The 19,548-nt window shown below is 46.2% G+C and overlaps 1 protein-coding gene across 1 annotated transcript in view; it reads left to right on the top strand.

The window, feature by feature from the left end:
- The window catches only part of TNR (tenascin R), a 736,434-nt gene that overhangs the window by 416,996 nt on the left and 299,890 nt on the right, over positions 1-19,548 (top strand). The gene's annotated exons all lie outside the window — the stretch shown is intronic.

Below are 19,548 nucleotides of genomic sequence, written 5' to 3'. Positions count from 1 at the left end.
CAGCAAGGCTCGGGGGTGCACCATCTCCACAATGCTGCGTCAAGACCTACGCCTGCTTCAAGCAGGCGCAGGGTTTTGACGCAGCATTGTCCTGAAAGTGACTGAGTGAAATCTCATAGATTTCACTCAGCCACTTTTAGGAGGCGTTCCTGCGCAGGAACGCCCCCCCCTGCGCAGGAACGCCTCCTTATGGCGCAGGGATTCACAACGTGACGCATCTCCTAGATGCGTCACGTTGTAAATAGGGCGCATTGTTTGCGCCGTCGTTGCGTCAAATAAAGTGACGCACCGGAGGCGCAAGGCCTTCATAAATCTGCCCCAGAAGGTTTAAGGTGCAAAAACCATTCTGCAGCACACAATGATGAAAGCACTGAGAGCAAGCACTAACACTGAATATTAAAAGCAAATGGCAATACAGAGTGTTAAAAACACGCGGGCAACATGGAGTAATATAAACACAGCACAATGCTACTCATTTACTCTCACAAAAAATATTAAAAAGTGATTACAAAAACATAATATCAATATTGCCTAAAGATGACAACATAAGCAAAATATAAATACACGTGAAAATACGTCAGATAACTTGACAACTGTTGAGTATACACAGTCAAACTCTCTTCTCCATCCTTATTGTTAATTTTATGATTTGCATATTTCCTAAAAACATGTTCCTCTGACTCCCAATTCAGGTAGCACCCTCCAGAGTTAGATGAAGCCATAATTTTCTTACAACTCAGACTGCGACAAACAACACTGACTGGACAGGTCACTATAACAAACCAGGAAAAACACAAGTTTTTACTCCATCAACCACCATCAGCCACATTTATAGAATTGTTTGAACCCTTAATCAAGACAAGCTTCTGAAAAACTTGACAACTATTTCTTCACTAATGTGCTCTCCTCTTGAAATATTTTCTTTAAATCTTATTCAAAGTGTCTCTAGCCATTTCCCACACCAACATGGATTTACTATCCTGATAGAAACAATTTCCACAAAATTTTAAAATGAGAAACCTCATAGTATTATGAGGACATGCTTATATGTTAGAATATCAGGCACACAAATATTGTTCTACCATAATATTGCGACCAAAACATAGACTGACACTATATTGTCAAGTTAAATATATATTTAATATAAGTTGATTACTTTTAACTAGGCCTGGGCATAGTTTACATAGCAGCACTACATGTAGCTTCACGTAGTCTGCGTAGCCTAGCTGATGACACTGTGTACTTGTCTGCACTGTGAAAATAATGCAAAATAATTACCAGTAATGATAAAATTAGTATCCCTATCTTTATATGCTTAAGTTCATATAGTACTTTCACAAAAGTAAAACTGATAAATTAGCAAGCAGTGAGAGAGGTGATGATTTTGGGATCCTCCCTAACCTAGGGGGATTACCAAACATATGCCTTGAAAACAAAAAAGCACATCTTATTGAACGATTTGGTGGTGGTCCCATCCTCTTAGGACCACCCCAAGCACAGTTATTGGCAAAAAAACATTCCCAACTAAAGGCCCTGCAAAGCATTATGGGATGAGATTAGCAGCAAGCAGTGAATATTATATAGTATCCAATATCAAAATAATTCTACAAAGAGCTGCAGTTCAACTGGTGGTTACTAGATGTCCCTCACGAGTCAAATGCAAATGCTTGATGAAAGGGTTTCAATGGTTTTGCATTTGACTCGTGAGGGACATCTAGTAATGACTAGTGGAACTGCAGCTTGATGTAAGAATAATTTCAGGGGCAGATTTACAAGCCCCTTGCGCCTCATTTATGCCACCGTTGCGTCACTTTAGTGACGCAGCAGCGGCGTAAACCCTGCTCCATGGTGCAGGGGTACTTACAACGTGACGCATCTGGGAGATGCGTCACGTAGTAATGCCCTGCGCCACATGTAGGCGTTCCTGTGCAGGGGGGGGGCGTTCCGGCGCTGGAACGCCTCCTAAAAGTGGCTGAGTGAAATCTACAAGATTTCACTCAGTCACTTTTAGGCCCATGCTGCGTCAAAACCCTGCGCCTGCTTGAAGCAGGCGTAAGGGTTGACGCAGCATTAACTAGATAGGGCCCCCAGGGCATTGCTGGAGCTGCGTCACGCTTACGACGCAACTCCAGCAATGCGTCACTTTTACGGCACAGATGTGTCACGTTTTTGCACCATGGTGCGCCGCATTGTAAATGCGGCGCATCCATGATGGCGGAGCTGTGGCGCACAATAACTGGCGCATCCCTGCTGATTTGCAGGGATGCACCAGTTATTGTAAATATGCCCCTCAATACTTTGCATTTGACTCGTGAGGGACATCTGGTAACGCCCACTTTGCATGTCATTAGCGATAAATATTGCTGACATGCAAAGTGGGCCCCAAACCGCTCGCTATCACCTAAAAGCTGTCGCTAACTGATGTTAGCGACAGCTTGCTAATAGGGCGATGAAATTATTGCTGCTTTGCGGCCGAAAACAGCCGCAAAAGCGGCAATAATTTCATTTCGCCTGCCTTGGTAATATGCCCCTAAGGTCTCCTCAGAAACTTCTCTTTCACAGCACTGTCTCCGCTGACTTCCTCCCATTCCCAACACTAGGAGCACAGCAAACACCACCACTTGTACCACGTTGACTAAGACCACCACAGACAGTATCCAGTACATCCTACTCAACTCTAAGCCTGGATGGAGGTTGAGGAGTTCTGCTACGCAGAACTCAGCGAAGTGCAAAAAAAACCTCTGCCATGCTACGCCGAGCTCCGCAAACAGCAGAGTGCATTGAATAAATGCTGTTTGCAGTGATTTTCAATGCCAGGTGCTTGTCTGCATTGTGCAATCATCGCGAACGGCACCAGGCACAGCGCAAGATGGCACTGCTTCCTTTCTGCCGCCCGGGTAGATTATTACTTGAGGAGCAGCTTTCTCAACGCGAGCGGACAGTTTCTTAATGCGCGCGATCACAATCATATGTGACCACTCGCAATCAGAAGTTTAATGCCTGTGTTTAGAAATCTCGCCGGGAAGCTCGCCAATTTGATGTTGACGATCGCGAATGAGGAAAAATCTCGCAGGGAGGTGTCTTTTCCGTGCTCATCAACTTGACATTGACGCATGCGAGGGAGGGAAAGCACTCCGCTAGGTGGAGGGGGGTTTTTTGGAACTCCGTGAGCTCCAAGTCCGGAAATCTCCACAAACTCAGCGAGCGGAGCAGAGTTCACCGCCCAGACTTACTCCACTTACGATCGCTTGGAAAACACACAATGGAGATTTGGAACACAATCTCATCTCTCATTTCACATGTCATCCCCCTCACGGAAACCTGGCTGAACCCCGCCTCCACACCAGACGTCTCCTTCCCCATCCCCCAAATGATACAAAATAACACACTGATACTGGACCAACAAAAATGGAGGTAGAATCGCCATCATCTACAAGGACACCATCTGATGCACAACCTCCCCCGATGACCCCAGCACCATCAAAGCCACCCTTGCCTACAGACCACCTGGCCCATGCCCCGGCTTCTACAACAACATTCCGGACCTCATTGCTCGATCACCATTGACTCCAAGCATTACATCCTGCATGGAGATCTGAACTTCCACCTCAATAACCCCAGCAACGTCAACACAACTGACCTCCTAGAAAGCATGAACAACATCGGCATCAGCTGGTCACCAACCCCACCCACATCGCAGGACACACTCTCGACCCCATCTTCACTTCCAGCGGCAGTGTCAAATACAGCCACGCCACATAGCTTACCTGGACAGACCACTCCACATCCACTTCACCATTTCAAAATCCACCAACACAGGCACCATGCGCCCCAGCTCCATATGCAGAGATTGGAAAAAGATATCTGAACAATGCTCTCAGAGCCCGCTTCCCAAATCCTACAATGACCCAGATCAAGCAGCAAAGAACTTCTCCCAATGGATCATAGAATGTGCCGACATAATCACCCTCACTAAGACAACATAAGCCAAGGGAACAACCATAAGAGCCAGCTGGTTCACCGAAGAACTGAAAGCCACAAAGCGCAGCAGTCGACAACTACAAAGGAAGTGGGCCTCCAGCAAAATAACAGAAGATATCGCTACTTTTAAGACAGCCCTCAAACACCGGCTCCTAAAAGAACCAAGAAAGAACACCATAGCAGACCACATTGAGGCCAGCTTCAACCGCAGCAAGGAACTCTTCGTCATCGTGAAGGAATTCTCCAACCACACTGCCACCAAGAACAACATCACACCATCGTAGGAACTGTGCGACGCGCTGGCAGGCTACTTCTATGACAAAATCTTGACCATCTGCAAGAACGTCTTACCTCAGCCCTCCATTGCTGACGATAGCAACCAGCTGACAGCCACGAACATAAACCTGGAACACCTCCACACCCAATAAGACCTCCTCACCATGTAGGACACCATCTCCATCATAAACTCCATGGATTCAGGAGCTCCCACAGACCCCAGCCAGCACCACGTCTTCAACCTTGGACGCAAGACGATTGGAGACAAACTCAGAAAGGTCCTGAACCGCTCCATCACATCGGCCTCCTTCTCCGAAGGCTGAAAACATGCAGAAGTGAGGCCCCTCCCGAAGAAACCCACAGAGCCTAAGAACTATCGTCCCATCTCTCTGTTCTCATTTCTTGCAAAGATCCTCAAGAAGGCAAGCAACTCACCCACCACCTGGAGCAACTCAACCTCCTGGACCCCTCCTAATTCGCATTTTGAGCCTACCATAACACCGAGATGACCTTATAGTAGCCACCGATGACATCAGGGCCCTCCTGGACCACAGTGAAATGGCAGCCCTCATCCTCCTAGACCCATCATCCATGTTCGACACTGTCTCCCATCACACACTAATCAACAGACTCCACCACAGCAGGATCCAAGGAAACACCCTCAAATGGATAGCATCATTCCGATCCGGAAGGACTCCGAGTATCTGTCTCCTACCGTTCACAACAGAACCCAAGAAGATCATCTGTGGAGTTCCCCAAGGGTCATCCCTCTGCCCCACCCTCTGCAACACCTACATGACTCTCCTGGCTCACACCATCTGATCACACAGACTCACAGACTGAATATCATCTCATACACCGACAAGACCCAGCTCATCATCTTGCTGCCCGAAGACCCTTCCACCACCAGAGCCAACTTCCACTCCAGCCTAATCGACATCACCGAATGGATGGGAGCTGGGCCAGACTGGGAACCGAAAACAACACTGGTAAACTGCTTGGCCGCCCCTAGTGGGCTGGAGGGGGTGGGCCTAGCTGTTTGCTAGGGCTGGTTTCAGGCGATTTAGTTACAGGGGGATGATATTGCTGGGCCCCGGTAACAAAACGGCCACCCAGGGGCCCAAAACTGGCCCGCATACTGGCGGCCCACCAAGGAAACACCCGGTGCCCACTACGGCCATTCTAGCCCTGGATGAGAGTCAACTATCTGAAACTCAACACAGAAAAGATGGAATTCCTCATCTTCGGGAAGAACATTGCGATGTTTAACGACGCATGGTGGCAAGCTCATCAAGGCCCACCACCAGCCTCAACTGAAAAATGCCTGCAACCTCAGCATCATCTTGGACTGCAAAGTCTTGATGGAAAGACAAGTCAAAACAGACTCATCAGCCTGCTTTCACATTCTCCACATGCTTCACAAGATCATCAGGTGACTCCCAGTCAATACCAGCAGAACCATCACACAGGTCCTTGTCAAACCACAGGCAATCCATAATGGATCACACTGCTAACAGCATGCATACACACTCACAGCAAATATGGAATCCTGCTACCATACACACTATATGTGCGCACACGAGGCCTGGGTGGTGAACTCCACTCAGTTTGCGGAGATTGCGGAGTTTTCTGCACTCCGTGCTCCACGGAGCTCGTGGAGTGCAGAAAACTCTGTTCCGCGTAGCGCAGTGGAGTTTTTTCCCTGCTTCACTCGCGAACAGTAAGTTTGCGAGCGCGAGCTGCTGCTTGGGTAGAATTTGTACCCGAGCGGCAGGAAGACCAGCATAAACGGCAGGTCACACTGAACTCCGCCACTTACAAAACTCCACTGGGTTTTTGTGTCACTTCACGGAGTTCCGCGTAGTGAAACTCCGCAAACTAGGCCCAGGCCTGGACTCGACATTCACAGAGGAATGCCAGTGCCGGCTCTGGTCATATGTTAGTAAAAGTTTCATTTGATCCCTTTGGCCATATGCACACATCCAGGACAAAGTGTCAGAAATCTAGTTGTAAAGTCTGACATAAACCTTAAAATGAAGGACTAAGTCAAATCAGTAGTGAATAACTGTTTTCTCCAGCAGTGGACTCTGATATGTATGTTTTAGTTATTTGCTGTACTGAAGAGAATTCCGATCATGAATGCTTTTATTTTTGGTAAGTTAGCTTTGTTAGGTCACTGCAACGCTCTATATCTGAGCCAGCCTATGAAAGAGTTAAACACGCTGTCCAAAACGCAGCAGCCAGATTGATACTGAACCTCAAGACCTTTGATTAAACATCTTCAGATTTAGCTAGATTACATTGGCTGCCTGTAAATCAAAGAGTAATGTATAAGTCCCTGTGCCTGGTGCACAAATCACTCTATGACTCTCCCTCCAACTCTCTGTCTGGAAGAATTTATTTACAAACCGATGCATAGCCAGAGATTGAAAACGGCCTTCATACTTAACATTTCTAAATTCCATGGTGCCTCGCTAGGTGGCAGAGCGTTCTCATTTGCTGCTGCTCGACTTTGACATCGATTGCCTCAGAAATGGCATGCGGACCATGCTTTTCTTAGCCCATTAGTTGTGTCTCGGCCTTTTTTTTAAAACAGAATGGATTTGAGCGCTAAGGATCCTCCGGATGAACTTTGCACATAATATTTAATATACATAAATACAACTACATATATATGAGTGGACCTTCACTCTGTCCGATCTACTGGCATTACACTCACACCCTTGAACATGTAAAAAGAGCTATTCAGCTAGGGGCAGATTTATGTCGGACTTGCGCCACGTTTACACCGCCGTTGCGTGACGCAACGGTGCAGAAACGTGGCGCATCCCTGCGACCTATTTACAACGTGACGCATCTAAGCAGATGCGTCACGTTGTAAAGCCCTGCGCCACATGAAACCTGCGTCAGGTTTCATGTGGGCGTTCTGTCTCAGGGTGGGCGTTCCCTCGTAGGAAAGCCCCGTAAAACTGACGCAGTGAAATCTACAAGATTTCACTGAGTCAGTTTTACGACGCTGCTGGGTCAAATCCTTACGCCTGCTTGAAGCAGGCGTAAGGAGTGATGCACCACGTTATGTATGGGTGGCCTCTGTACATTGCAGGAGTTGCGTCGCACTTGCGACGCTACTCCAGCAATGCGCCGCCTGTACACCACAAGATGCGTCACGCATCTGCCCTTCCTTGCACCATGGTGCGCCGCATTGTAAATGCGGCGCATCTGTGGTGCCGCAAGGAGGGAATTGCGTGACGCATCAGTTCTGGCGCATCCCTGCTGATTTGCAGAGATGCGCCAGAACTCATAAATCTGCCCCCAAGTGTTCACTAAACATATTGGGGCAGATTTATAAAGGCCTTGCGCCACGTTTACGCCGCTGTTGCGTCACGCAAGGCGGCGTAAACGTGGCGCATCCCTACGAACGATTTACAACGTGACGCATCTAGGCAGATGCGTCATGTTGTAAAGCCCTGCGCCGCTTGTGGGCGTTCCGGCGCAGGGTGGGCGTTCCGGGGCAGGTGCGCCTCGCAAAAGTGGCTGAGTGAAATCTATAAGATTTCACTCAGTCACTTTCAGGCCAATGCTGCGTCAAAAGCCTGCGCCTGCTTGAAGCAGGTGTAGGTCTTGATGCAGCATTGGTCAGATAGGGCACCCCCGAGCCTTGCTGGAGCTGCGTCGCGCTTGCGACGCAACTCCAGCAATGCGCCGCCTTTACGGCACAGATGCGTCACGCATCTGTGCCGTTTTTGCCCCATGGTGCGCCGCATTGTAAATGCGGCGCACCATGGGTGGCGGAGCTGTGGCGCACTGTGGCGCACATTAACTGGCGCATCCCTGGGGATGCGGCAGTTAACATAAATCTGCCCCATTGTACGCTGTGACCACCACTCATTGTTCATGGCCAGGGACACAGACAGTAATCTCATGCCCAGTCAGGGTGCACTTTTAGTGGCCATCCATGATCTCAGAACCAGGTTGTGAGTCATAATGTAAATTCCATCCATAAGTCTGTAGGGCACATGCAGGATTTTGTGAGTTCTGAGCCCAAAATAAAGTGAAGATACTAGATTCACTTGCAGTTTGGGTCACTCAGGCCAGAGGTACATGTTCTTTATCATGCAGAAAGAGACATTCCCATCAAAACAGTGGTAGGCCATATTTTGATTGCAACAATTGTCAGCTAGATAGTACAATTTTATATGCTAGTAGAAACAATATTGTGTTAATAAGAGGAAAGAAGTCAACTCAATCTTTCACAATATTTTTAACCAAATCATCTGTTTTTGGTCACCAATAATCATACTGATAGGTGCTTCTTTGGCATAGCAAATACTTTACTGCATACCCCTCCATTGACACAACTTTACAAACACACTTTACACATTCTTCTTCTATTTCTTCTCATCCCTGATTTATGTGGTCCATTACATAGACTCTTCCATTTCTTATCTTGCAGTTCTCTCATCAAACCAAATTTTAAATCACCTTTTGGTGCTTGCTGCTTCAATTCCTCCTAAGTATCAATACCAGAATAACCATACTAGTAAAATCACAATCTTTCTCCTTAATTTTGATGTCCTTTCTTGCATCTAATGGATTATTCAATAAGAAATTAGCACATACATTCATGCCACCATGTTGACAAACTCTTAAATTTAACTATATATCACCAACTTTGTCAGTGCTTTAGAAGTGCCACCACCATCCAATAACTGAACAAAAGATTTGTGATTTATCCACAGCAAAAACCTAGACCCACTACAAGAACAACCAAAAATATGCAACAGCCAAGTAAGCGAGCTAAAGCTTTTCTTTTAATCCTTGAATCATGCTTTTTGGATGGCATATTTTGACGAAAACAATCAAATGCTTACTCTCAGCACCATCTACCACTTTTGACAGAATTTGTATGCAGATCCATTGAACTTTCACCCACTGTTACAATACAGTACATTTTAACAACAAAAGCCCTTGGAACACAGGAAACCTAAATCATCGTACATTTAAAATTCAAAGGGGCATATTCTCAAGTAACTATCGCCGAGTTATCAGCACTTTATCGCAGCCAAAGTCGCCATTAATGTATCTCCCCATTCACAAGTTGGTGCTAACAGCCCACATCACCAGTTTACCTTGGATAGCAGCCGCAAAAAACATCGCCACAGATGACACTAGCAACTATCGCTAATGAGATGCAGAGTAGGCGTTCCCGTGCCAAAAGCTGTGACAACACAACTCCGCAACATTCTCAACGACCAGCCAGATCGGCAATACGATCACAAAACATGTGATAAGGCGCGTTATCAGCAGAAAACTAACACCTGCTCCGACCTGGTGTAAAGTCTGATGACATCCTGCACCAGAAAAGGGAACCCAGGCCAGAGTCACACCTGAAGGGCAACAGATGCCATGGAGCCACTGATCATGCAGGCCGGGCATCCAAGAGGGCCACAACACCCACCGACACCACCCCCAGGACCACCCTGGGCCCAAGATATTGCACATCAACGTCATGAAATCATGAACAAAAGACTTCGCCTGATGTCGCACCTTTATAACAATCAACATACATGTGAGTACAGCAAATCTGATTCATTCATACACCGTTGAAAGTCCAAACAAAATATCACATTCATATCTGTCTCCAACAACTATTTGGAAGAGTCATGGGGGGGCATCCCTGGACAATCTGCGACAATAGCCAAGATAAGAAGGTGTGTCAGGCACTCATGAAAGGATAGCAAAAGAGAAAAAGGGAGAGACTGAACAAGGAGCGCAAGGCCAAACGGGCCCTTGGCTCATTCATACATGCCACTGCTGCATATGTTTCGCTATTGGTGCACCCCAAATCTAAGGCCTGGCATCAAAGGCAGCGCAAATGCCACATCACATTCAAGAAATGCGAGCAGTAGTCAGACTAAAATTAAGTATGAAAGCTCCTTTGTCTCAAAACACAAGGCAAAAGGACACCCGAACCTCAGACTTTGGTCCTGAATGCGGCTTGCACACCCTGCGTGAGATATTATACCAGCCTCCGAAGACTCCCACACCACAAACTGCGCTAATGAAAGACCAACGTGTCCACACCCCACACACACTTGTCCCTGCTCTAGCTAAAACTGCAAGGCATGCCCTTGACACATTGGTTAAAAACAACCCATACGGCCAAACGTTGCACACACATGCGACTCATTGCCCAGAGCTGTGGCATATCGTCCACCGAACTGCCGCCGGTCTGAGGAATGCTAGTGCTACGAGACTAACATACGCAATGGCAGGCAATCCCGGGCACATGCACAACCCCTGTCACGTGGAACTGTACCGTGTATGAATGCTGCATCTGTTGGGATCACTGCCAACGGCAGTGTTGCGAATCAGTTTCCGTCTGAGTTTCCGACTTGCCTTCATCACCTACGTCCAGCCCTAGTTCCACTGTCGATCATGCACATTCGAGTGGCCCATGAAGGTCTACCTATCCAATGCAACGGTAGCAGAATTGGATTATGACTTGACAGTGCGCCCCGGGTTTGTCCATGAATAGGAGTGTCACCGGGATACCCATGCATAGGAGCCTTGATCTTTGGCATATGTGCTGGCTTTGTGCATGAGAGATTGCACAAACTCCTTGTGTGCAGTGACCACATTGAGGCGCTCCCCTATTGGTCTGTGTTGCGGATTGGTGAAAGGGCGTGGACTGAGCACATCTGCCAGGACCAGTTAATGCATTGGCTCTCCATGGTGTTCCTTGAACTCGACAACGACATACTCTTGGAACAGATTGCACATGAAGCTGCGCTCGCATTCATGGACGAGCAACTACGTTTCTGCAGCCACATCTGATTGTCACCCACAGCACAGGTCCCCACACCTTGTTGCATCTTGGGTAATGCTTACATATCCCACCACAACAGTGGACATGTCTGCCTTTGCCTGGACTCAGAATGCATGTGCGTGGAACTACATGTGTATACACATACCTGTGCAAGGTGATGCAGTCCCATGGGCAGCGCAGCACAGCGTCGTTTGGCAACGTTCCCAATTCGGACATACTGCTGGGGGCAGAGTACACACATGGCAATGTAGTAGGACATGTGACCTTGTAGGACCCTTTCACCTGCTCACTGTCAGCAGAGCAGACAGTCGGAGCAGTCGTTGGTACAACACTATGCCAATCCCATGGGCTGTAAGTTGTGTCCCCTGACACGGGGCAATGAGCAGACGCCAAACATCACATGACTCGGCCAGCAGGGCAAGGTGTGCTGAGCCAGTTGCTATCCGTAATGATTTGTGTACATTTATGCCTCCCCATTTCTTGCACCTCGACATGTTCCTATGCTGCGTGTAAGTGTCTTAAGCATTCCCCTGCATGTTGTGGCCCTTGCCTTGCCCGTACTGACACGCACATGCTAATAAAGTCTAGGCAACTTCACTAGTGTCCAACTGTGACGAGTGTTGATTAGAATGATAAATCGTGTGCCTCAATGAGCATTGTCCGTACACAGGGAGGGATTGACTGACGCATGTACAATGGGGTGGGTCCCTTTTGACTGCTCCACCTCTGTGAGCCAGACATTGTGTTTGGGATAGTTACTGGCAGACCTGTGCACTTATGTGTCTTCGGCAATATGAGTATGGTGTCCAAGTTCTGGCCATGTAGAGCAATGTTATACATCAAAACAGACTGTGTCCACACAGATGTGTGTGAGTAGGCATGCAAAGTGACGTTCTGTTGCCACATGTGATGGAAGACACCACTTCTGGCCTGCTACCGATTTTGTCATTTCTACCCACAGCCCTATGTAATACATGGACGTGTGCCTACGTTGGGGGGTGTAAGATTGTTGTTCAAGTGCAATGAGGCCACAGCTAGGTCGCACCTGCACAGTCATCAAATTGGTCATGTGGCTCAGGGTCAAACATGCGCATTGATGTCATTGACCAGGGTGTACCTTCTTGTGCAATCAATGTCCCTACATCCATACATACTTTCATACTTGAATGAACATAGACCTGACACATCTGCGTGATTTTGAATGTTTTATTTACATTCTGGTGAATGCCGGAGCTGGAGCTGTACATGGCCATGCCAAGCCCACATTACATGGTAGCCCAGTGGTGGGTCAACCAGAGTTCTATGGGGAATGAAAAGTGAATTGGAAGAGGGAGAGTGCAGTCCACAGCCGAATTGCTATGAAATTGGTAACCAGTGAAGATATGGCAGTCCATGTCGGGGTCCAGGTGAATGTTGCAGAGTGTTCCGGGGGACAGTGGGAGGTGTTGTCCCAGGGCATGATGCATAGGTCAGAACCAGGCAGGGGCAGGCCATATGGCGGGGATGGATGCTACTACCTCCTACCTCACACAGTCATTACCATCCACATCTTACTCCTCTGATACCTCTTCTGTTTAATGTGTGTCAGGTGTGTGTGGTGGGGTTATGGCAACATCACTGTGTGCCACTGATGCATCAGGGTGCGGAGGTGATAGGGCTGCATCACTGTGTGCTACTGACACATCAGGGGTCGGAGATGTGTGTATCGAAGTTCCCGCTGCAGTTATCTGGGGCAGGCGCAGTGGCAGCAATGGCAGGACGAGGAACTGCAAGGCATGGAAGATCCCAGCTACATCTCACTGGTGTTCAGCTGTGGCAGCCATACTTCCAACCAGCATTGGCTCCATGGTCTCCATTGTCCTGCGCATCTGTGCCTATTCTGTGTTGTCTTCACTGGTGCCTGCCTGACTAGACAGTTCTTGTATTTGAGTAATGGCCCCAGCGATGTCAGCCAAGGATTGTCTGGGAGCATGGTGCAGACTTTGGGTGTCTGTTAGGGACTGTAAGTGGTCCCTGATGGGACTCAGACACCCACGTACGGCATCAGGTTTGGCTGCCACAAGCTGGAAACCCACCCGCAATTGATCAGCCATCTCCTCCTGGCAACCCAACACATGTTATTGGAATTCCATTTATTGGTCGGGGGTCCCGGGAGACAGCCGTGGTGGTGTGTGTTTCCTGCTGTGTGATCTGTGCAGGTGTTGGGGTCACGTCGAGGCAGATGGGCTGCCCTGCTCTTGGGGGTGGGTTGCGGAGGCTGTGCATTAGCCATTGGAGTGTGTCTGAGGATATGTGCTGGTTGTTCTCTTTATCATCACTGATGAGATTTGTGGTCTGCTCTGCAGTAGGTGTTGATTGTTCCTCTGCAATGTAAAGGGGAGATGCAGGTGAACTGAGTGTCCTATTTATGTTGATGCTCTGTAGATGTTTACATACAAACTGCATGACAATGTACATTGTGACTGTTTTGGTGGAGCTGGCTATTTGATGGCAGACGGTGGAAATTTCGACTACATGACGGATATGTTGTCTTACTCGCACATTATCATCTCACAGTGTCATGCAATGCCAGCTGTGAGAGGCCAGTTACTACGCACAAGCAGAACCTGTTGTGTCCTCGGTCCTGTGGTGTAGATGTTGCCCTTTGTACCACATTGCCGTCTATCTTGATGTGCGGTGATTGCTCTGTGTATGTGCTGCATTGTGGGAGAGTCGCCCCTACAGCCCAGATTTCGCTGACCCTTATCCCTTTGAGGCGGTATGTCTTTGATTTGTGTGCTTTTCGGAGTCTTGGATATTTGCGACTTGGGTCATTTGTGCTCTTGGACAGATTTTGTGGTCTTGTGCATTGATTGCTGATGTGTTATGGACGTCATGGGATGTAGGTGCAAGTGTGCCATTGTGCCCATCTCCCCGCGTACCCCCAGTCCCTGGTCGTTACCTCACCCTTTTGCTGTTGGGTCAGGTCATATCGAGCTGTGTCCAGACCCCAAACTCCTTGCACCGTCTCCACACTGGTGATTGTGGCCACCATTTCCTCCAGCTCATCCAGCTCCTCCTGTGGTGCAGGACTCCCACCTCCAGTCCCCTTTGTGGCCTTCCTGTTGGTGGCGAGTTTCTGTTTTGTCTGGCTGTGCACATCATGCCAGCGCCTCTTGACCACCTCCATTGACCTCCTCGACACTCCGACCGCATCTGTCACCTCCATGACGATGATCCGGTCTTCCTGCGGACTGAACCTCGTCTTCCTCTTCTCCTGTCCCTTCCCCGAACACGGGGCTCGTGGCTGGTGCTCCAGGGGGCTTGTGGGGTTCGGGTTGTTTTCTGCACTCGGTCCGGGTGCATTTATGGTGCTACGCAGTTTGCTTCGGTTTGGTGTTTTTTTTTTTTGCTTTTATAGTGCATTTTCCGACATGACGCGTGAGAATTGCAGGCCTGTCACTGGTTGTCGCTGATTTTTGGGGCATCGCAACTTTTTGGGCGTTCGTGTTTTGTGCATGGCGTTGATTTTCACACGGTCATTTGACGCGTTATCCTGCTGTTATCACATGGTGCCGCTGGGTTGGGAACTGAACGTTAAGACGATGTTATTTTGTCGCGATAGACCGCGATATGCAAAGTTGCGTTAAGCTAAATTTGCGATGTTTATGAAACGTTCTTGTAAATATCCTACCAAATGTCCTCCCTACTTAAAGCCCTATACACAATTAGGTCCCTCTCTTTCTGTATATTTTTTAAACAGGGTTCTGAGAATCCTTAAATAAATTGAGGTAACCCAAATACCCTACAGCTCTAGCCACAAACACGCATATTGTCCCTTTGACACTCATATTTCTTACACATTAGCTGAAAATATATCAGAGTTTAATATGGCATGCAACATGTGGTAGAATTTGACACTTAAACTTTCAAGAACATGCCATTCATCAACTTCTGAAAAATGGAACAAGAAAAAGCTCGACAAAATGGTTACCACAGATATCTGAAGGCACTCTATAGTAGAATGATGGTGGAATACAATCTAGATTCTAGTGTCATTTCAACCTGATTGTAAGCAACCCTTAAAGTTTGTGGTTGAAAAAAAATGGTTGCCTCGTTCAAATTTGCCATCATTTGCTAAATGTATGGAAGCAGATGATAGGCAATCAAAATAGATTTATTAAAAGATCCTAAACACGTCCATAACGTAAAATATCCAAATTTAATTTATAAGCAAGGAAGGCTCATTGTGGTCTATTTTTATATCTACTCTCGCTTGATTCAGCAAAGGTGTTAATATATTTCTACCAACCTAAAATTAACAGAGAGTCAAGAAACACATAAACAATGTACCCAAATAACGTTGCACAGGAAATAGTTATTAAACTATACGAGTTCCCATCAGTCTACCATCGAGACCGCCCTTCATCATCTGGGATCTCTTATGCATGAATTCTGTCACAATTAAAGGGTAAAAAAACCTGTGCTGGCAGGTGACTACACCAGGCACAGGAAAAACCACAATGTTGTTTACAGATGTGAAACAGAATGGCGTGTCTGGATGGGGACTGAGTAGCAGTGCGTAAAAAAAGATGTGTATTGTGAAAAGAAAGAGAAAAGGCTCTAAAATTAGGTAGTGGTCGGGAAAACAATTTTAATAAACACCCTCACACTCCTAAATCAATAAAAACAGTGCAATAGTGGTTTAACAAATAGCCACTAGAGATGTAAGGTCGACATGTTTCTGCAGACGCATGGAGTCAAACGATCTCCTGCTGCTTCTTCGGGACCATTAATGCTACTGCTAGAACAAAATAACATAAACCATATCACCTGAAAGTGTATGTATGATCATCTTCTCATCCCACTTGATGGGAAGGAACCACTCCACCTCACCTGGCACGAGCTCAGGTTAATGGATGCACCGCACTCTCCGTCGGTGCACCGGTCGTCCCTCTAAGCTCTATCCCCATCCAGACACGCCATTCTGTTTCACATCTGTAAACAACATTGTGGTTTTTCCTGTGCCTGGTGTAGTCACCTGCCAGCACAGGTTTTTTTACCCTTTAATTGTGACAGAATTCATGCATAAGAGATCCCAGATGAGGAAGGGCGGTCTCGATGGTAGACTGATGGGAACTCGTATAGTTTAATAACTATTTCCTGTGCAACGTTATTTGGGTACATTGTTTATGTGTTTCTTGACTCTCTGTTAATTTTAGGTTGGTGTCACTTATGTACAGGGGGCTTAACAGTAGGGTCTATAAACTTACCCCTGGGACCTCCTCTGTGTGTGGTAGTTAATATATTTCTAACATCTAAAGAAACATTACAGATGTTATGCTTCACCAGAATGGCATTTTCCCTAAACGTGGCGTATGAGAAAACCCTTGAACACACCTCAAGAGACCTTGAAACACTTCAGCCAATTTTATTTCATAATTTAGTTTATAATTTCATGTAGCAAAACTTCTCAGATTTCAGTTACAAAGATCTCGATAAACGGAGGATGCTTTATAATGAATCAGAAAATAAGAAACTTGGGGCCAGATGTAGGTAATATCAAATTTGCGAGTCCTTAATAGCGAATTTTACCAATTCGCTATTAAAGACTCACAAATTTCAATGTGGGTAGGAATCTCCAAAATATTAGCGATTCCTCAATGTTCCTTAATAACAAATCGCAAATTGAGATTCGCTAATAAGGAATACCTATCCATTCATTCCTATGGGCTAGGAGGCCCATAGGAAATAATGGGAAGATATTCACTATTTGCGATTCGCTCTTAAAGAATCGCAAATAGCGGGAGCTATTTCAAGGGTGGCAAGGTGTCGAAAGGACACCCTGTTGCACCCCTGAAATGTGCATGTGTGCACATGTGTCGCACATACATGCCCTAAGGGAATGAATGTGTGCCACATGGCACTTTAAAAAAAGCAAAAAAGTGCTTTTTTACAGGAAATCGCTAATTACCACCAACTTAAAGTTGGTGGTAATTAGCGATTCCTTAAGCCTAAAGTGCACTTTCTTTTGTGCTACCTACATTGCATTTAAGGAATCGCAATTACCGATTCCTTAAATGCAAGAGCAAAATAAGGAATCACTAATTTTGCGATTCCTTATTTTGCTAGTAGGTTTAAACTCACTTACATTGCTCTCAACCAAATACCAATCGCAAACGCTGAAATTCTGCGAATTTCAGCGTTAGCGATCTGTATTTGGCCACCTACATCTGGCCTTATATGTTCAAGAAATGTTGAGTAAAGGAGAAAACATAATAAGAAGCTATTTGTCGAAAAACAGTAGAAGGGTTTACTAGAAAGTGATAAGAAGAATGTGGATCAGGGGAAGAGCTGAGTATAAAATTGAAAGTAATAAAATGGAGACAAGAGTGACCTGATGTAAGTTGTTCACATATAGTCTGATGTGTGCTGCTGTAGACTGTATCCATGTTGAATTTGTTATCATTAACTAAAGGTTCTCAGCAGTGCTTTTGGGGGGCACATCGCTTTTGCACCAGGCATCGTCAAAAGTCACTTCCTGCACCCAGGCACGCATGTACCTAGCCGAAACCATGCATAGTGAGTTCTGACGGTACAGGGGCTATGGGAAATGTTGTGTGCTGAAAGCTAACTATGCACATCCAAAGGCTGTGAGGAATGGGACCTGTGGGGACAGGGGCTGGGTGCAAATCTTCTCCATTTAACTGAAGACTCTGTCAAGAGAGTTCAGGTGGTGCCGTGGCTCAGTGTAAGCAAACCATGACAGAAGACCATGCTTTTCAGCCATTAAAGTTGTGTTTAGATGATGGATCAAAGTATTCCATTACATACCCTAAAATAATTGCTTTAAAAATCTTTGTTAAAGGTTCTGTGTATGCTTGCCTGTAGTTGTAGGCAACACCGAGATGCCCTTGGGTGAGTCGTGCACTATGCTAAATTCAATCAAAAAAGGGACATAATGGATTTTTTAATCAGAAAATAAATACCATTTGCAGAAAAATCATTAGAATTCCCCTAGACAAGCTGTTGGAGGTATGTTATTGTGATAATATAAAAACCTAAAAAACACTGCAAATCGAATCATCAATCATATTGAGCAATGCTATCAAAAGTGGCCAACTCCAAACAATAACATAACAAATTACAAAAAATACAGCAATGAAGTAGGGATGAAAGTTAGGCATCACAAATAGCAGTAGCCTCCTTCAAAAATGTGTCACTTCAGTTATTAATTAATTAAATTCTTCAATTTAAAAATTAAAATGTATTGGAACAGAATCTTAGCATAAACCACTGTGTAGAAGCTCAATACACAAATGGCAGCGTGAACAAAAAAACATACAAATTAGTTACAAATTATGATGTGCTGTATTAATGGATTGTATTGCAATTAGTTGTGCTAATGTTCTTGATCCACGCTTAGTAACTCCAAGTTGTCCATGTTGTTTCTGTAACAGGAACAAGGGATAGACGGAATGCCCAACAATGCAAACATTCGCCCCCAGTCACAAAGATCTGGGTTTAATCCATTGTTCTTTTGCTCACCACGCCACCCCATTTTGGACCCATCCATGTTGTGTCTGTAACAAGGGATGGGTCCAGACAAGCTGTTATGATAGCACATATGAGAGTCCAGACATTGTGTTGCCGACACACAGGGCCGGACTGGCTACCGGGCAGTTGTGTTTGCTGCCGTGCTGGGGGCTAATTTCGTTGATGGGGACCTGCGTGTGCAAAACGAAATTCGTTTTGCTTTTTTTATTTCAAATCGCACGCAGGTCCCTATCAACGAAATAAGCCCCCACCACAGAGAAATTAGCCCCTAGCTCGGCAGCACACACAACTGCCCAGTAGCCAGTCCGGCCCTGCCGACACATGTTTCATTCCTTTGGAACTTTTTCAAGCTGTAGGGAGTAAAGAAGCGAGTTGAGATCTAATTGTGGATAAAGGTGAATTATAAGGAGTTTAGTTAAGACTGAAAAGTGAACAACGTAGCCATATTCAAAGAATTAACAATTGCATAAACTGACATTTGAGTTCAGGCACACAAGACTGAAGTGTCAGGCCACGCTTTGCATCCAAGCACACTTGGGATGGTTGGCATCCATGTTTTTACTTATTATGCAAGGTTTTGACCATGGCCTGGCCGTTAGCACTTTGGTTATTGGTGAAATGGGCACTCACCCCCTCAGCTATTTCCACAGCGCTAGTGGAAATTGCAGGTAGGTAGTTACAAAGTATGCCTAGTAGCTAGGGTGACAGAATGTGTGTTTTGTAGGCATTGATTTTATAGGCCAAACTGCAAAAACATTGTAATGTACAATCTAAAGTACCAACTGAAACCAATGGGCACAATCGAAACTAATTGTGTGTGTGTCTTGTAAAGTGCACTGCTACCCACACCTCAGGTCTCGTATCGCTATAGACCGCTGGGGAACCCATCCTGGCTTTCCCTGTGGGATAGTCCCTCCTGGGAGTCT

This window comes from Lissotriton helveticus, chromosome 1_1, assembly GCF_964261635.1.
Source record: "Lissotriton helveticus chromosome 1_1, aLisHel1.1, whole genome shotgun sequence".
Taxonomy (NCBI): domain Eukaryota; kingdom Metazoa; phylum Chordata; class Amphibia; order Caudata; family Salamandridae; genus Lissotriton; species Lissotriton helveticus.
Note: the sequence above shows the minus strand (reverse complement) of the source record. Positions and strands in the feature narration are given on the sequence as shown.